The sequence below is a fragment of the Gracilinanus agilis genome, chromosome X (genome assembly GCF_016433145.1).
Source record: "Gracilinanus agilis isolate LMUSP501 chromosome X, AgileGrace, whole genome shotgun sequence".
NCBI classification, from domain to species: Eukaryota; Metazoa; Chordata; class Mammalia; order Didelphimorphia; family Didelphidae; genus Gracilinanus; species Gracilinanus agilis.
This window is the reverse complement of record NC_058136.1, coordinates 56464292-56481708: the sequence shown is the minus strand read 5'-3', so window position 1 is coordinate 56481708 and position 17417 is coordinate 56464292. Positions and strand designations below refer to the sequence as shown.

At 44.0% G+C, this 17417-nt stretch overlaps 1 pseudogene; it reads left to right on the top strand.

Annotated features, from left to right (window-relative positions):
- Positions 1 to 16332: 16332 nt before the first annotated feature.
- LOC123253891 lies at positions 16333 to 16491 on the top strand (annotated as a pseudogene).
- The last annotated feature ends 926 nt before the right edge of the window (positions 16492 to 17417 follow it).

Genomic DNA, 17417 nt, shown 5'->3' with positions numbered 1-17417 from the left:
TGTTGCTACTGTTATTATTGTTTCCAAAACGAAGCTGCTCATCTTTCCTTTCAAGAGGAGGCCATTTAGAGGACTTCCCAGTTTCTCTGGGTCCCTCCTCTTTCTCCCTCCCTGCTCAGTCACGTATCCCCTGACTCCATCTCGCCATTCCTCCTCTCATAGACATTTGGTTCTCCCTGCTCATGTGGCCACCACAGTAGTTCAGCCCCTTGTAATTTCCTGCTTGGACGACTGCCACATTGGTCTCCCTGTCTCAAGTCTGGGCCTACTCTGCTCAGCCCTCCACATGGCCTTTGGAGTGATTTTCCTTCTGGGCACATCCGACTGTTACTTTCCTGCTTAATAAAAGCCAGCAACTCCCTGGTGCCCTTAGGATATGCTATAAACTTCGGGCTGGCTTTTATGGCCCTTCCCAACCTGGCCCCAGTCTCCATTTGCAGACTCATTATACGCTCATTGGCCTCCCTCCTGGCTCGCTTCATTCGGCGCCCCTCTTTCAGGGTCCCGCTGCCCCCCCCGCCCCCCAGAATCCCACTGTCTTCCAGAGCCAGCTCCACCACGGCCTTCCTGCCCCAACACCTGCCGGCGTCTTCTGGCCTGAAACTGCCCCTTACTTCCATTGGCTTTGCTCTATGGCAATTTCTGGGTGTTCTCGCCCTCCCTAGTCAAATCAAAGCGCTCTTGGGACAGGGGCTAGTTTCTGTTCTAAGTGTGTATTCCCAGGGCCCAGCACAGAGCTCCCATCACACCTAGGGGAGGCGCCCTATGTGCTTGCTGATTGGCCTTGTGGCCATCTGGTGCTTTCACTAAACTTTCCCCCCAAAGAGAACCCAAAATGGGATTACCTGGTGGTGTGGGCACACTGGAGAGCCGCTAGCTCCAGGAGACTGCCTCAGGCTGCTCTCACACCTGAAGCGTTTACCCCAATTTGGGAGCCAAGATGGCGAGGAAAGGCACAGGTGCGTCTGAGGGCCCTCAGACTCCTCTCAGCATGAAAACGACTCAAAATGAGGTCTGGAGTGGCAGAACCCACACTTTGCAGAAAGGGGGAGAGGGGAGCACACTGCACCAGGCAGCAGCCAAGGCAGCCTGGACCAGCAATGAGGTCCTGGGGCGCCAGGGAAGAGAGGGAGCCGGCCACACTAGGCCCCCAGGCACAGAGCAACAGTGAGGCCAGCTGGGACCAGCAGCCAAGTCCAGAGCTGGGCCTGAGAAGGGAGGCAGAGGAGCAGCAGGCCTTGGGCACAACCGAGTGGGCAGCAGCAGCAGTGGCAATGGCAAGGATGCAGCTCTCAGCCCACAGACCTTGGTAAAGGAGCTGGATAAGTGGTCAGAAGGAGACTCCAGGGGTCTCTTGGCTGGCACTGCCCATGTGGGATTCTGGGGCCCTAGCAGACTAGAGCATTGGGCCCAAGGGGAGCAGGGAGCCTGTCACTCTTCCAGGACAGAGCCCAGGCCAGGAGACCACCCAGCACCCTGAAAGAACAGCAAATTGACGGCCCGGACCCTCAGAACTAGCTGTGAAGACAATGGGCAGCACCTTCCACACCCGCCCAGAGCCCAACTTGACCAGATTTTTAAAGTAAAAGTCACCAAATCCCTGAATTTCTGTCTTTGATGACTTGAGACGCCAGATCTGTGCATGTGTGTTGAGAGTCAGACTAGGTAACCTGGAAGAGTAGAGGGTAAATCTCAAATCTGATGCAAGTGAGCTCCAGGATCAATTGGAACTTCAGTTTCCCATTCTGAGAAATGGGCATAACAACATAGCCCTTAAGGATGGTAAGAGGACCACTTGAGTTAACGTGTGTACTATGCGAACATCCTTTTCTTGTCCGCACCTCTAAATGGACACAAGTTACAATGAAGCTCAAGGCCCGGATATTCAAGGGTGGGCTATGTACAAGCATGGAAATCATTTCTTTCTGTCTTTTATACCCTTCGACCTGGAAATGCCAAGACCAGGTCTGGATCCCAAAGAGATTCCATAAAGGGGAAAGGGCCTGCTTGTGCCAAAACATGCACAGTGTTGTTTGTAAGGGTCGAAAAGAGGCAAAGAAAGAGCTTAGGAAGCCCACGCCAAATAAGTGCCTTACTCACGGTCACACACCTAGTGTCAGAGGCAGCATGTGTAATGGGCACGCTCTGTTTTTGATCTCGGTTTCTACTCTTCTTATCTGATATCTCTGTTCCATCTCCTCACCCCGTAACCTCCCAAACGTAGCTTTAGATTGAACTCAGCAAGAATAACTGCATATATGAAAGAGGGACTGATGTTTTTACTTTTACGATCACTCTCTTACATACACACATGATCATTCCAGTTTAGAGGACAGATTGAGTAAAAGATTAAGAGTTCTGTGTGGGCAGCTGGGTGGCCAGGTCTACAGACAGGAGGTCCTGGATTCAAATCTGACCTCAGACCCTTCCTAGCAATGTGACCCTGGGCAAGTCACTTAACTCCCATTGCCTAGTCCTTACTGCTCTTCTGCCTCGGGACCAATATTGATTCTAAAATGGAAAATAAGGGTCAAGAAAAAGTTATAAGAAACACAACTGATTAGGTGTATTTACAGCAGGGTAGGAGACAACTCATCTGCCAGAGTGCCCAGCACTGGTACCTTGTGGCATGGAAGGATAGCGGGGGCGGGAAGATGGTCCCTGGGAGAGGACCGTTGTGGGCATGGCAGCTCAAGGCTGGGTGAAAGACTACGGAGGAGGTCATCCAGAGGAAAAGCCTGAAGCGTGACCCCTGGGGACAGGAATAGAGGTGCCTTTTCAGTGCCCTTGGTGAAAGCCCTGGCAACCCTGACTTCGTTATGGCATTGATAAAACCATAGAAGAGCCCCAAGAGAATTCCTGTTGGTTTCCTTTTGGAACACTCTTTTTCCATATGACCTGGTTGTTCTAGGAAGGAAGTAGCAAAGGCTGGATTTATAGCCATGCAGTCACTGGTTGGTGCTCAGTTCAGAGAGGTTCAACCATGGCAGGAAAAAAAGTCAGAACCTGAAACTCTAGATGTAGAGTTGTCTCCTTGGTTAATTTATAGCTCACAAGTGCCCGAGCAGACAGCCGCCACTTGCCCTGGCTCAGCCCTGTGGAATGAATGCACAAGTGGAATGCCAGTGACCTGATGGTTACCAGACAATTGCTTGCATCTGTCCCCTCACCGAAGGAGGGGATAGACGGAGAAAAGACCAGATGACAGCATGGAAGGGGCTGCCAAGCAAGCATTGGGTTTACCAAGACAGAAGAGCGTGGAGAAGACACTCAGCCTGGGAGCGATGAACTTCCAGCCTGGGACCAGAGTCCTTCTGCTCGGGCAAACTCTGGTACTGGGGCACAAAGGAACGCAACCCACCAGGGCTCCCAAAGCCATTGCACTTCATGGAAAAGAAAGAACTTCTGCCAGAATCGCTCGGTTCAATGACCACCCTAATCCTTCTTCCCTCTTGACTCATCTCCATGGGAAAATGGGGCTTAGTATAAGAAGAAGAAAAGCTCCTGAGCAGGAAAGAAGTACAGAGGCCATCAAGACTGATATCTTTTTAAAGATGAGGAAACTACGGGAGGTCCTAAGTTCAAATCCAGCCTCAGACACTTCCCAGCTGTGTGACCCTGGGCAAGTAACTTGACCCCCATTGCCCACCCTTATCACTCTTCCACCTAGGAGCCAATACACAGAAGTTAAGGGTTTTAAAAAAATAAAGATGAGGAAACTGAGGCCCAGGGCTGAGGAGACTCAAAATCTTCAAGTGGTAAGTGGCAGAGATGGGATTTGAACCCAAGCCTTCCTGACTTCAGATTCAGAATTTTTTCTAGCATGGTTAATGGATGGCTCTCACAAATTCACAGAAGGAACACTTGTCCTTTTGGGGGCAGGAGGAAAATGTCTCCACCTCCTGGAGCTTGGTGATTGGGGTGGCAGTGCTGGTAGCTATTTATGGCTCCCTGGAGGTCGAGTGGGAGTTATGGCCCAGATTAGGAGCCATAGTGGTGTATCACTGTAGTGATGGGGTGCAGAGTTAGTAGATCTAAATTAGATTTCTGTCTCTTCTATTTACCTAGTTGCTGGCAAATCATTTGTCTGGGTGCTTCAGTTTCCTCATCCCTAATGTGGGAATAATGATACTTTCCTATTTAATCTCACATGGTTGTTGCATCTCCTGGTGAGAGGCATTGTAAGAATAACGAAAAGGGCCTTGACTTTGGCATCAGAGGACCTGGATTTAAATTCTCCCCCTAGAATTCCATGTGAACTGGAACGACCTCCAGGAATGGATTCAGAGTGAAAGGAGCAGAGCCAGAAGAACATTGTACACAGAGACCGATACACTGTGGTACAATCGAACATTAACAGACTACTAGCAGCAATGCAGGGATCCAGAGCACGGCTGAGGGACTTATGAGAAAGAAAACTAGCCACATCCAGAGAAAGAACTGTGGGAGGAGAAACACAGAAGAAAAACAACTGCTTGAACACATGGGCTGATGGGGATATTATTGGGGATGTAGACACTAAATGATAACTCTAGTCCAACTATCAATAATATGGAATTAGGTCTTGATCAATGATACGTGTGAAACCCAGTGGAATTGCGTGTCAGCTAAGGGGGTTAGGGGGGCTTGGGGGAGAGGGAAAGAACATGTAACATGTAACTAGGAGAAAATATTCAAAATAAAAAACTTAAAAAAATAAATAAATTCTCCCTCTAGCACTTACCATGTGGTCTTGACCAAGTGACCCAATCTCCCTAGGTCTCAGTTTCCTTATCTGAAATATGAAATATTTGCATTGGAGGACCTCAAAGGTCCCTTCCAGCTTGAAATATATGCTCCTTTGATTTTCTTCCTGGAGAATGAAATGACAAACCCCTCCAGTGTCTCTGCCAAGAAAACTCTCCAAAAAATGGAGTCACGGAATTAGATGCGACTGAAACGACTGAACCACAACAACGATTTTTCTCCTGATGGCCTACCCAAAAGGACGGTAGTGTCCAACAATTTGGAGCGAAGTCTTGCCTTTTAGCAACCCCTCCTGCAGTGCTCAGATCTGCTAGGGAACCCATGATGCTGCTGTCACAAACGGGCAGTTCCCTCCAGTGAGGCAGATGGCAGCCTATCGATGCCCGGCAGCTCTGCTTCACCTCTGCCCATTTTCTCCCCTGAGTTCACCACTTTGCATCCTGGGGGCCTTCCTCCCTTTCTCTTGGCATCTTGACAGAGCTGCCTATAAAGTCATATGTGAAATATAACATGTATATCCCATATACATAAAGTTCCCTTTCTCCACGGGACCATCCTGCCTTCCATTTTCAGTGAAAGAAAATGCTTGTCGCCACCCGTAATTTCCCTTGGTAATAAGGGCTCATCGTTCGGCTTTCCATAGCGGACTAACTTTCAAAGTAATAATCGATGACAAATTCTGAGCCGTGGGATCACCAGGCAGGGCCGGGGTAAAAGCTCACATTCCATGAGGAAGGACTTCTCGCAGTACGTGTTCCTGTCACTCGGGCCATAAACAAACGAAACAACGCCACAGGATAAGAGGAAGTACTTGGAGATACAGATAGGTTTTTGTTCATGGTGACTCAACATTCAGGAGAGTGAATGAAATTCCCACCCAAGTAAGCAGAACACCAACTCTCTGTTAATTCTGTCAGACAGATAGGTTTTTGCCCCACTCAGGAGAGAGGAAAAAAAAAAAGAGTAGAAAACGGAAGTTGCATTCTGGGAAATGCACCAAATAAAACTGGAAGCCCTTCCTTGATAGGATGAAGGGCAAGAAAGGCATTCTCCTTATAAAGAGGGCAGAGAATGATTAGGCATTTAGAGTACGAGAAGCCAGAGAGTATGTAGAGGGGCAGTCAGTAGGGTGAAGCACGGCTTCTTCTGATCGTCTGCTGAAGCTTTGGGACGTTTAGCCTAGAGAAGGGAAGACTCAGGGCAGTAATAGTACTTGTGGAGAAGACTTTTTCTGGTTAGTTCCAGAGAGCAGAAACAGGAGCCATGGAAAGGGGGCAAAGTAGAGAGACAAATTGAGATTTAAAGAAAGGATACGTTTCCCTATAATTAGAGCTGTGAAATTGCTGAGGGAGAATTCCAGAGCAAAATAGGGGAAGAGATCTTCAAAGATCAAACAGATGCTTTCAGTTACTTGACTTTCAAAAGCTTCTTCCCGAATAAAATCAGTGGAGCCCATGTATGAAGGGAAGCTATCAATTAGCACACATATCTAAGCCAAAAAGGAATGGGTAGTCCTGATCGGAACACATCCTGAAGCACTGGGTTCAGGTCTAGGACACTGACAAGCTGAAATTCTTTTGAAGGAGGGGGCAGCTGGGTAGCTCAGTAGATTGAGAGTCAGGCCTAAAGACGGGAGGGTCCTAGGTTCAAATCTGGCCTCAGACACTTCCCAGCTGTGTGACCCTGGGCAAGTCATTTGACCCCCATTGCCTACCCTTACCACTTTACTGCCTAGGAGCCAATACACAGAAGTTAAGGGTCTAAAAAAAACAAAAAAAAATTCTTCTGAAGGAGTGATGGGACTGGAAACCATTTCACATATAGACGGGTTGGAGGACCTGAAGATATTTCACTTGGAGAAAGAAGCCTGGAGTGGGGTGGAGGCAATGAGAATAGCCTTCACTAATTTGATAGATGGTTTGCCAGAGAGGGATTAATCTTGTTCTCTTTAGCCCTGGAGATGAGGACAATGGCCAATCAGGAGAAGCTCCGGGTTTAACTCACCCCAAGGAAAATTCCCCCAATAATTAGAGGGATGTCCAAGACTCAGATGGTCCAACTCGAGATGCAATAAATATCCTGAGCACTGGTGGTCTTCAATCAGAGAGAGTGTTGTAGAGGAAATTCGTGGTTTTGGTAAAGGAGAGACTAGATGTCCTTTCCAACTCCTTGGTCAGTGTTGGCGAACCTATGGCACCTGTGCCTGAAGGGGCTGCTCCCTTCCCTCTCTCCACCGCTCCTGAGGACATTTCTTACATGACTCACCCCTCTGTCCAGCAGCCCAATGGGAGTGCTTCCTCTCTCCCCTGTTTGGGGTAAGGGGGTGGCTCACATGCAGCATGAGGGCTGAAGTTTGGGCACTCGGTCTCTAAAAGGTACTCCATCACCATCCTTTGTTTTTATGGTTTTTTTGTGCCATAGACCCCTTTGACAGCCTGGGGATGGCTATGGACCACTGCTCAGAATACTGTTTTTAAATGTATACGATAAAATATATCACTTTGCAAAGAAAACTCAAAACTTATGAATAAGCATATATAATTTTTTCCTAGTCAAGTGGCACAGTGGATAGAGTGCTGGACCTGGAGGCAGGGAGACAAGTTTAAATCCGGCCTCAAACATTTACTAGCCGTGTAGCCTCTGTTTGCCTCATCTGTAAAATGGGAATAATAACTGCACCTACTTACCAGAGTTGTTGTAAGGCACAAATAAGATCATATTTGTAAAAAAGCCCTCAGCACAGTACCTGGTGTCTAGCAGGTGCTATATCTGTGTTATTAGAAGTTATTATTGTTCGTATCATCATTATTCGTATCCAAGTTCACATACCCTTTGGGGAGGTAGACTGTGGAAGCCGGGTTAGGAACCCCTGCTCCAGATAACAAGCCACAAAGATGAAGTATGGGAGAATGGAAAACAAATTGACAAGTTAGGGGCAGCTGGGTAGCTCAGTGGATTGAGAGCCAGGCCTAGAGACGGGAGGGTCCTGGGTTCAAATTTGACTTCAGACACTTCCCAGCTGTGTGACCCTGGGCAAGTCATTTGACCTCCATTGCTCACCCTTACCACTCTTCTGCCTTGGAACCAATGCATGGTAGTGACTCCAAGACGGAAGGTGAAGGTTCTATTAAAAACAAACAAACAGGGGCAGCTGGGTAGCTCAGTGGATTGAGAGCCAGGCCTAGAGACGGGAGGTCCTAGGTTCAAATCTGGCCTCAGACACTTCCCAGCTGTGTGACCCTGGGCAAGTCACTTGACCCCCATTGCCTACCCTTACCATTCTTCCACCAAGGAACTAATACACAGAAGTTAAGGGTTTAAAAATATAAAAACAAACAAACAAACAAACAAACAAACAAACTGACAAGTTACCTGGGTAAGCAAAGTTAGGGAGGGTTTCCCAGGTTCTTGGCCAGAAGTCTATAACAGTCCTGCAGGGTCGAATCTAATTTCCCTTTTGCCTCTGGTCAAAGAATAGAAAAATCTAGAAAGCCCAGCCATCTCTGGGCCTGCTTCGCTTGGCTGGGAGTCCGATGTACTGTATTGAGATCACCTCCGAATGTGGGGCTGGAACCTGCTCTGGCCTTGGTTTCCTCTGGTCTCCCAACGGCAGCTTAACCTTGTCTGAGAAGCCCCTCGGCGGCACCATGCCAATAGTTACGCCATCGCTGACTTCTAATTTGGTCGTGCTCATGGGCTGGCAAAGCACCCACTCGAAGCGGTCAAACTCGCACACGTGCTTAGGGGAAATGAGACTCCTGTTCCTCCCAATGACTGGGCACATACTCCAAAGAGGCTCTTGGCTAAGCCCGTCTCTGGGGAACTCGGTGGAATTACCCTGATGCCATTCCAACCTCTGAAACGATACCAGCCTGGCCGCTGGCTGCTGTGTCTGTTGCAAATGTAGTAACATTGAAGCCAGATCACCTGGGTGGCTCTCGGGGCCACCCTTTATTCTCTTGTGACTCAGACAAAGGCTCGTGCCAAGAGAACGATCGTTTGAGGTTCTTGGCAGCATTCTGAGTTCGGACACCTCCGAAGGAGCCTGCAAAGATCGGCTCGTTCACCTTCCCGCTGCTCTTTGGCTTTGTCTCCCGCTACTTGGATACAAAAATCTTGGGTCGGCTACGATAGTTGTAGAGCTGGCGGGCCCTTAAGGTCTAGCTCATCCAACCCTTGTTTGATTGACAAGGAAACCCAGAGGACAAAGAACTTGTCCAAAGTCACGTAGGCAATGAATCCAGATTTCTAATCCAGGTCTTCTGACTCCAAATTCCTTATGCATTGCCTTCTTGGTACTGTGACCTCGGTTTCCCTTTAGGTAAGGGGGTCCTGGAGCCCGACTGTTACATTTTCAGTGCGGGCTTGATTTTATTGGCTGTGGATGATCTGGACTTGAGAAAGCGATGGATCGAGTGCTAATAATGCAGAGTAAACTTCGGAGTGTCTCCTGCCCTTCAGAGACCAAGCCCTGAAACATTTACCAGCATGCTCCTGCTTTTAGGTAATGCTCTGTTTGCTTATTAGACATAGACTCCACTCAGTTCTAGATGCTGGTGGACAGAAGAAGCCTTGATAACGTGAGAAAAGAAGTCATCTGAAGGTGGACTTCCTTTGTGGCCCATAGTCAGAGGCATATCTCCTCCAGCATTCTCCCATCTTGCATCAGCTCACTAAAAAAAAACCCAACAACCCTTACTTTATGTCTTAGAATCAATACCATATATTAGTCCCAAGGCAGAAGAGCAGTTAAGGGCTAAGCAATGGGTGTTAAGTGACTTACCCAGGGTCACACAGCCAGGAAGTGTCTGAAGCCAGATTGGAAACCAGGATTGGCTCTCTATCCACTGAGCCACCTAGCTTGCCCTACTTTTGTATCTTTCCTATAGGTTCTTCTTAATGTAGAGGTTGTCTCCCCAGATAGTATATAAGCTCAATCAAATAGTAAACATAGTCAAGATTCTTCCACTTTTATGCTCCGCTGCCTAGCACACACAGTGAACTCTTAAGAAATGGCCACAATAAACTAGTCATTGATCAATTTACCATATGACAAAAACTGCTGGGAAAACTGGAAAGCACACGTAGACCAGCATCTCACATCGTATACCAAGCTAAGGGCAAAATGAGTATGTGATTTAGACATCAAGGGTGATGCTACAAATAAATTAGGGGAACGTGGGAAAACGTGCCCATCCATGGATAAGGGAGGAGTTTGTAAGCAAACAAGAGATAGAGAGGATTATGGGAAATAAAATGGATAATTTTGAAGTACATGAAATTAAAAAGGGTTTCTATAAACAGAATTAATGTAGCCAAAATGAGTAGGAAAACAGTAAACTGGTGGGAAAATTATAGGAAGTTTCTCTGAGAGGGGGTTCCTATACCACATGTTGTAACCCTGTTCCCTCATTTGGCCCCAGGTTGCCTTTCCTATGATCTAGTTCCCATGTTGCCCATCTTCCTGTCCAACTCTAAAAGAGTCTATCCCAGTGATGGCAAAACTTTTAGAGACCAAGTGCCCAAACTGCAACCCTCATGCTGCGTGTGAGCTTCCTGCCTTTCCCCAGACAAGGGAGGGAGAGAAGAAGATTGGCCAGCTGGGCAGAGGGGCGGGTCATGCAAGAAATGTCCTCAAGCACACATGGAGAAGGGGAAGGGAGCAGCCTTTTCTGGCACAAGTGCCATAGGTTCACCAACACAAGTATAGCCCATCCCCTCTCCAGTTGCTGCTTAACCCTGACATTTTTTTTTGCCCCAAGTGAAAGAATTTGAAGTTTTAATTCTGGATACAATAAAGTCTTAGCTGTCATAAGTTTAGAATACATCTATTAAAACAAAGTCTTACTGAATGTTAATTTGGCCTTCCTAGAAAAAATGAAATTGTCCAAAGTTGAACACAATTGATGCCAACAATTTGATATGATGTTAGGAAATATTTTTCACATATTTGTAATTTCCTTTGTTAACTTCAACAAAACTTATTGTGTCTTCATAATTAAACTTTCTTCTGATCAACTCCTAAGTTTTTCACTAGGTTGTCATGACATCACCTCAAACTCCAGTTGAATTTTCCAACCTTGTCGGATGCCTTTCTGTTCTTCAGACATGGTGCTGAATTTCCCATCTCCCCAGCTTTCCACTGGTTGCTGTTATACATGCCTGGAATGCATTCCACCCCTTGGAATTCCCATTTTATTCAAAACTTTGCTTGTATCTCTAACACCTAGCACAGTGCCTGGCACATAATGAGCATTTAATGAATGCATAATGACTGATTGAAAAAGATTCTTTTCCATCTCATGCTCAGCATGCAACTTAAAAAACTGGAAAGAGAACAAATTAAAAAATCCCCACATTAAAACTAAATTGGTAGGGGCAGCTGGGTAGCTCAGTGGATTAAGAGCCAGGCCTAGAGACGGGAGGTCCTAGGTTCAAATCCGGCCTCAGACACTTCCCAGCTGTGTGACCCTGAGCAAGTCACTTGACCCCCATTGCCTACCCTTACCACTCTTCCACCTATAAGTTAATATACAGAAGTTAAGGGTTTAAAATAAAAAAAAATTACAAAAAAAAACCTAAATTGGAAATCCTAAAAATCAAAGGAGAAATTAATAAAATTGAAAGTAAAATAACTATTGAATTAATAAATACTAGAAGCTGGTACTTTGAAAAAAACAAATAAAATAGATAAAGCACTGGTTAATCTAATAAAAAAAGAAGAAAAACAAATTAACAGTATCAAAGACGAAAAGGACGACCTCCCCTCTAATGAAGAGGAAATTAAGGCAATTATTAAAAACTATTTTGCTCAATTACATGGCAATAAATATGACAATCTAGGTGAAATGGGTGAATATTTACAAAAATATAAACTACCCAGATTAACAAAAGAGGAAATAGAATACTTAAATAATCCCATCTCAGAAAAAGAAATTGAACAAGCCATCAAAGAACTCCCTAAGAAAAAATCCCTAGGACCAGATGGATTCCCAAGTAATTCTATCAAACATTTAAAGAACAATGAATTCCAAAACTATACAGACCATTTGGGAAAATAGGCAAAGAAGGAGTTTTACCAAATCCCTTTTATGGTACATATATGGTACTGATTCCAAAACCAGGTAGACCAAAAACAGAGAAAGAAAACTACAGACCAATCTCCTTCATGAACATGGATGCAAAAATCTTAAACAGAATCCTAGCAAAAAGACTCCAGCAAATAATCACGAGGATTATTCACTAGGATCAGGTGGGATTTATAGCAGGAATGCAAGGATGGTTCAATATTAGGAAAACCATCCACATAATTGACCATATCAACAACCAAACCAACAGAAGTAACATGATTATCTCAATAGATGCAGAAAAAAACCTTTGACAAAATATAACACTCATTGATATAAAAAACACTAGACAGTATTGAAATATATTGGTCTTTCCTCAAAATAATAAACAGTATATATTTAAAACCATCAGGAAGTATCATCTACAATAGGGATAAATTAGAAGCCTTCCCAATAAGATCAGGAGTGAAGCAAGGATGCCCATTGTCACCTATATTATTTAACATTGTACTAGAAATGCTAGAGGTAGCAATTAGAGAAGAAAAAAGAAATTGAAAGGATCAAAGTAGACAATGAGGAGCCTAAACTATGACTCTTTGCAGATGATTTGATGGTCTACTTAAAGAATCCCAGAGAATCAACTAAAAAGTTAGTGGAAATAATCAACAACTTTAGCAAAGTTGCAGGATACAAAATAAACCCGCATAAATCATCACATAAATTTCTATATATCTCCAACACATCCTGGCAGCAAGAGTTAGAAAGAGAAGTTCCATTTAAAATCACCCTAGGCATGGGGCAGCTGGGTGGCTCAGAAGATTGAGAGCTAGGCCTATAGACGGGAGGTCCTGGGCTCAAATCTGACCTCAGATACTTCCTAGCCATGTGACCCTGGGCAAGTCACTTAACCCCCATTGCCTAGCCCTTACCACTCTTCTGCCTTGGAGCCAATACACAGTACTGACTCCAAGACAGAAGGTAAGGTTTTTTTAAAAATCACCCTAGACAAAATAAAATATTTGGGAATCTATGTGCCAAGACAAACACAGGAATTATATGAACACAACTACAAAACACTTTCCACACAATTAAAACTAGATCTAAATAATTGGAAAAACATTAATTGCTCATAGGTAGGATGAGCTAACATAATAAAAATGACTATCCTACCCAAATTAATTTACTGGTTCAGTGCTATACCTATCAAACTACCAAGAAACTTTTTTATAGAATTAGAAAAAATTATAACAAAGTTCATTTGGAAGGACAAAAGATCAAGAATATCAAGGGAAACAATAAAAGAAATGCAAAGGAAGATGGCCTAGCAGTACCAGGTCTTAAACTGTACTATAAAGCAGTGATCATCAAAACAATATGGTACTGGCTAAGAGACAGAAGGGAAGATCAGTGGAATAGACTTGAGGTAAATGACCACAGCAAGATAGTGTATGATAAACCCAAAGATCCCAGATTTTGGGACAAGAACCCACTATTTGACAAAAACTGCTGGGAAAATCGGAAACCAGTATAGGAGAGATTAGGTTTAGATCAACATCTCACACCCTATACGTATCAGATCTTTGGGAAAGGAAAGAATTTGAGACCAAGCAAGAGATAGAGAACATTACAAAATATAAAATGAATAATTTTGATTACATTAAATTAAAAAGGTTTTGTGCAAACAAAACCAATGCAACCAAAATTAGAAGGGAAGCAACAATCTGGGAAAAACAAAAATCTCTGACAAAGGTCTAATTTCTCAAATTCATAAGGAACTAAATTAAATGTACAAGAAACCAATCCAGTCCCCAATTGACAAATGGTCAAGGAACGTGAATAGACAGTTTTCAGACAAGAAATCAAAACTATCAATAATCACATGAAAAAGTGTTCTAAATCCCTCCTGATTAGAGAAATGCAAATCAAAACAACTCTGAAGTACCACCTCACATCTAGCAGATTGGCTAATATGATATCAAAGGAAAGTAATAAATGTTGGAGGGGATGTGGCAAAATTGGAACACAAATGCATTGCTGGTGGAGTTGTGAATTGATCCAGCCTTTCTAGAAGGCAATTTGGAACTATCCCCAAAGAGCTTTAAAAGACTGCCTGCCCTTTGATCCTGCAATACCACTGCTGGGTTTGTACCTCAAAGAGATCATAAGGAAAAAGACCTATACAAAAATATTTATAGCCGTGCTCTTTGTAGTGGCAAAAAATTGGAAAATGAGAGAATGTCCTCCAATAGGGGAATGGCTGAACAAATTGTGGTATCTGTTGGTGATGGAATACTATTGTGCTCAAAGGAATAATGAACTGGAGGAATTCCATGTTGTGAGAAGGGAATTTGTATTTTGATTTGATCAATGAGGGATTTAGATTTCCCTTCCATTTGTTTTGAATTTGGGTCAATCAGCATCCAGGGAATTGATCCCACAGGTACTGCCCTACTGGGTGGTACCAGGCTAATTGAGAAATTGTGATTGGTTCCTGGGGAGTGGTGTAAGAGAGCTAGTGGGTATAGTAAGGATTTATAAAATGAGATCCAGCAGGAAGCTGGGTAGGTCATTTTTTGACTCAGATTCAGAGACAGACACTTAGTTGTTAGGCTCTGGATTATTAGGCTAGGAAATTCTTCACTTCCTTTCTATATTTCTCTCTTATTTTCTTTTTCATATTAATAAATCTAGCTACTAACAGTCTTGTGACTTAAGGGTTAATTACAATTTTGGTGATCACCAATTCTAACCATTACAACATGAACCGGAAAGACCTCCAGGAACTGATGTAGAATGAAAGGAGCAGCACGAGGAGAACAATGTACACAGAGATGGATACACTGAGGCATAATAGAATGTCATGGACTTCTCTACTAGCAGCAATGCAATAATCCAGGACAATTCGGAGGGACTTATGAGAAAGAACTGTGGGAGCAGAAAAGCAGAAGAAAAACATATAATTGATCACATAGTTTGATGGGGATATGATTAGGGATGTTGACTTTAAATGATGATTCTATTGCAAATATTAATATGGAAATATGTTTCGAACAATGATACATGTATAATGCAGTGGAATTGCTCATCCTCTCTGGGAGGGGAGAGGGAGGAGTGAAGGGAAAAAACATGAATCATATAACCACGGGAAAATATCCTAATTTAATTAATTAAATAGATTGATTTAAAAAAATTTTAAATGCCCAGAATAAAAGCTGAACTACTTTTTGTTTTTTTTTAAATTATTATAAAAAAAATAAAATTCATATTGACACAGCAAAAAAAAAATTATTGGGGGCAGCTGGGTAGCTCAGTGGATGGAGAGTCAGGCCTAGAGACGGGAGGTCCTAGGTTTAAATCCCGCCTCAGACACTTCCCAGCTGTGTGACCCTGGGCAAGTCACTTGACCCCCATTGCCCCCACCCTTACCACTCTTCCGCCCAGGAGCCAATACACAGAAGTTAAGGGTTTAAAAAAAAATATTACCTCCTTTCAATTGTCATTGGAGATAATGGAGGATTATAGCTGCCTCCTTTTAACTACCCACATTAAGATACTGGGAAGTGATAAGGGGGGCGGGGGAGACATATCATTCTATTCCTGCTAAGATAGTAAAGCTAAAATTCAAGATCAGAAAGTCTCAGAAATGTGTCCCACTGAAGGGCCATTTTATCTAACTGTAAGCATGCCCGAAATACTCTTCCCCTTTACCTTTGCCTCCCTGCATTCCTTTAAGTCCACTAAAGTCCAGTAAGATGCCACCCCCTATAGAACATCTTTCCTAATAGCTTTTAGTTGACATCCCTCTGTTAATACTTCCTGTTTATCTTGTTGTGTTGGTTGTGTGTATATATTTGCTTGCTTAATGTCTCCCTTATTAGATTATGAACTCTTCAATGGCAGATGTGTGTGTGTGTGTATGTCTGTTTTGCCTTTATATACCCAGAACTTCGCGCAGTGCCTAGTAAATAGTAGGCACTTAATTAATGGTCGATTCGATGCATGCCTCTCTGTCTTTGGCTCTATATCTTTCTTTCTCATGTTCATCTCAATAAAATATATAAACTTCAGGAACAAATACTTTGCTCAGAAGACAACTTCAACATGAGGCATCTCCTTCTGATACTCTTTAGAGCTCCAGCCATTGGGTGGACCCCCTAACCCTGCCTTTTTTTTACTTCTAATGTAACATTTATACAGATGGTTTCTCTTCTGAAAGCCTGGGAGCAGCAGTTGTTTCATTTTTATCTTCGTCCCCTCAGTACCTGGCGTCTAGTAGGTGCTTAATAAATGCTTGTAGATTGATCATCTAATTTGATCCTTACAACAAGCCTGTGGGGTACTATAGGCCATTGAGCTTCCTATTTTACAGATGACATGCTGAGCTCCAGAGAAGGGTCTCTTTTTCAGGGTTCCAAAGTGAAATGAGCATCAGGGGTAGAATTCGAACTTAGGTCTCCCTAACTCCAAGTCTAGCCAACTGTCCACTCCATTATGTTGCCTCCTTTTAGAAGACAGGAAGAGCTTTGCACAGTGGCAGTATGGTAGCCAATGAGGCTTAACCGAGGCGTGGTTGTTGCTAATTGAAATCTAGAAGATAGGAAGGAACATTGTGATATTGTGGAAAGCACCCAGGCTCTTATCTATACTGTCTGGGTGGCCTTGCCAAAGTCACTTGACTGCCTTTAGTTTCAGTTGACTCTCATGTGAAAAGAGAGGGTTGGGCCAGATGACCTCTGAGGTTCCTCTTAGCTGTAAATCTATGATCTTATGAATAACTGATAACCTGACCTTAGCTCTTCCCCCAAATTAGCTTCCCCTTCCAACTTCCCTGTACCTGTTAATAACAAACCCATTTTCCCAGCCTCCCCAGCTTTGAATGAGGAAACATCTCTCTGTTTCCAATTTGTTACCAGGATTATGAGTTCATAGCCTAGACCAGGGGTCGGCAACCTTTTTGGCTGTAAGAGCCATACATGCCGCATTTTTTAAAATGTCATTTCGTGAGAGCCGTACAGCGCTCACAGTGCAGCTCCTGTAACAGCACCTGAAAAAAATGGACTTTATGGCTCCTGCAGAAAGAGCCGTATCTGGCCCTCGAAAGAGCCAGATATGGCTTGAGAGCCATACGTTGCTGACCCCTGGCCTAGTTAGTGTGGTCTATTCTCCTCACTTTACAGAGAAAGAACCAAGGGCCCAGAGAGGAAGCATTGGAGATAGGATTTTAATCCAGGCCCTTGGATTCCAGGCCCAGAGCTCTTTCGCTACGTTGCATGGCTATTTCCCCCTCCATTTTCTTTCCCAACTTTTCTCTTCCATTCCCACTGCCACAAACCAAGTCTGGGCTCTGCCTCATGCTTCTGCTATTGTAATAACCTCCTCGTCGATGTGTCTGGATCCAGTGTCGAGGCCTTCAGGTAGGCCACTGCCAAACTAATCTTCCTTAAACATAGCTCCTATCATGGCACCCCCAATTCGAAAGTCTTTAATGATCATTCTACTTCCCACTCTAGAAACCCCAAATTCCTTTTCCTGGTTTCCAAGGCCCTCAAGTATCCGGATCCACCCTCTCTATTATTATTATTATTATTATTATAAATTATTTAA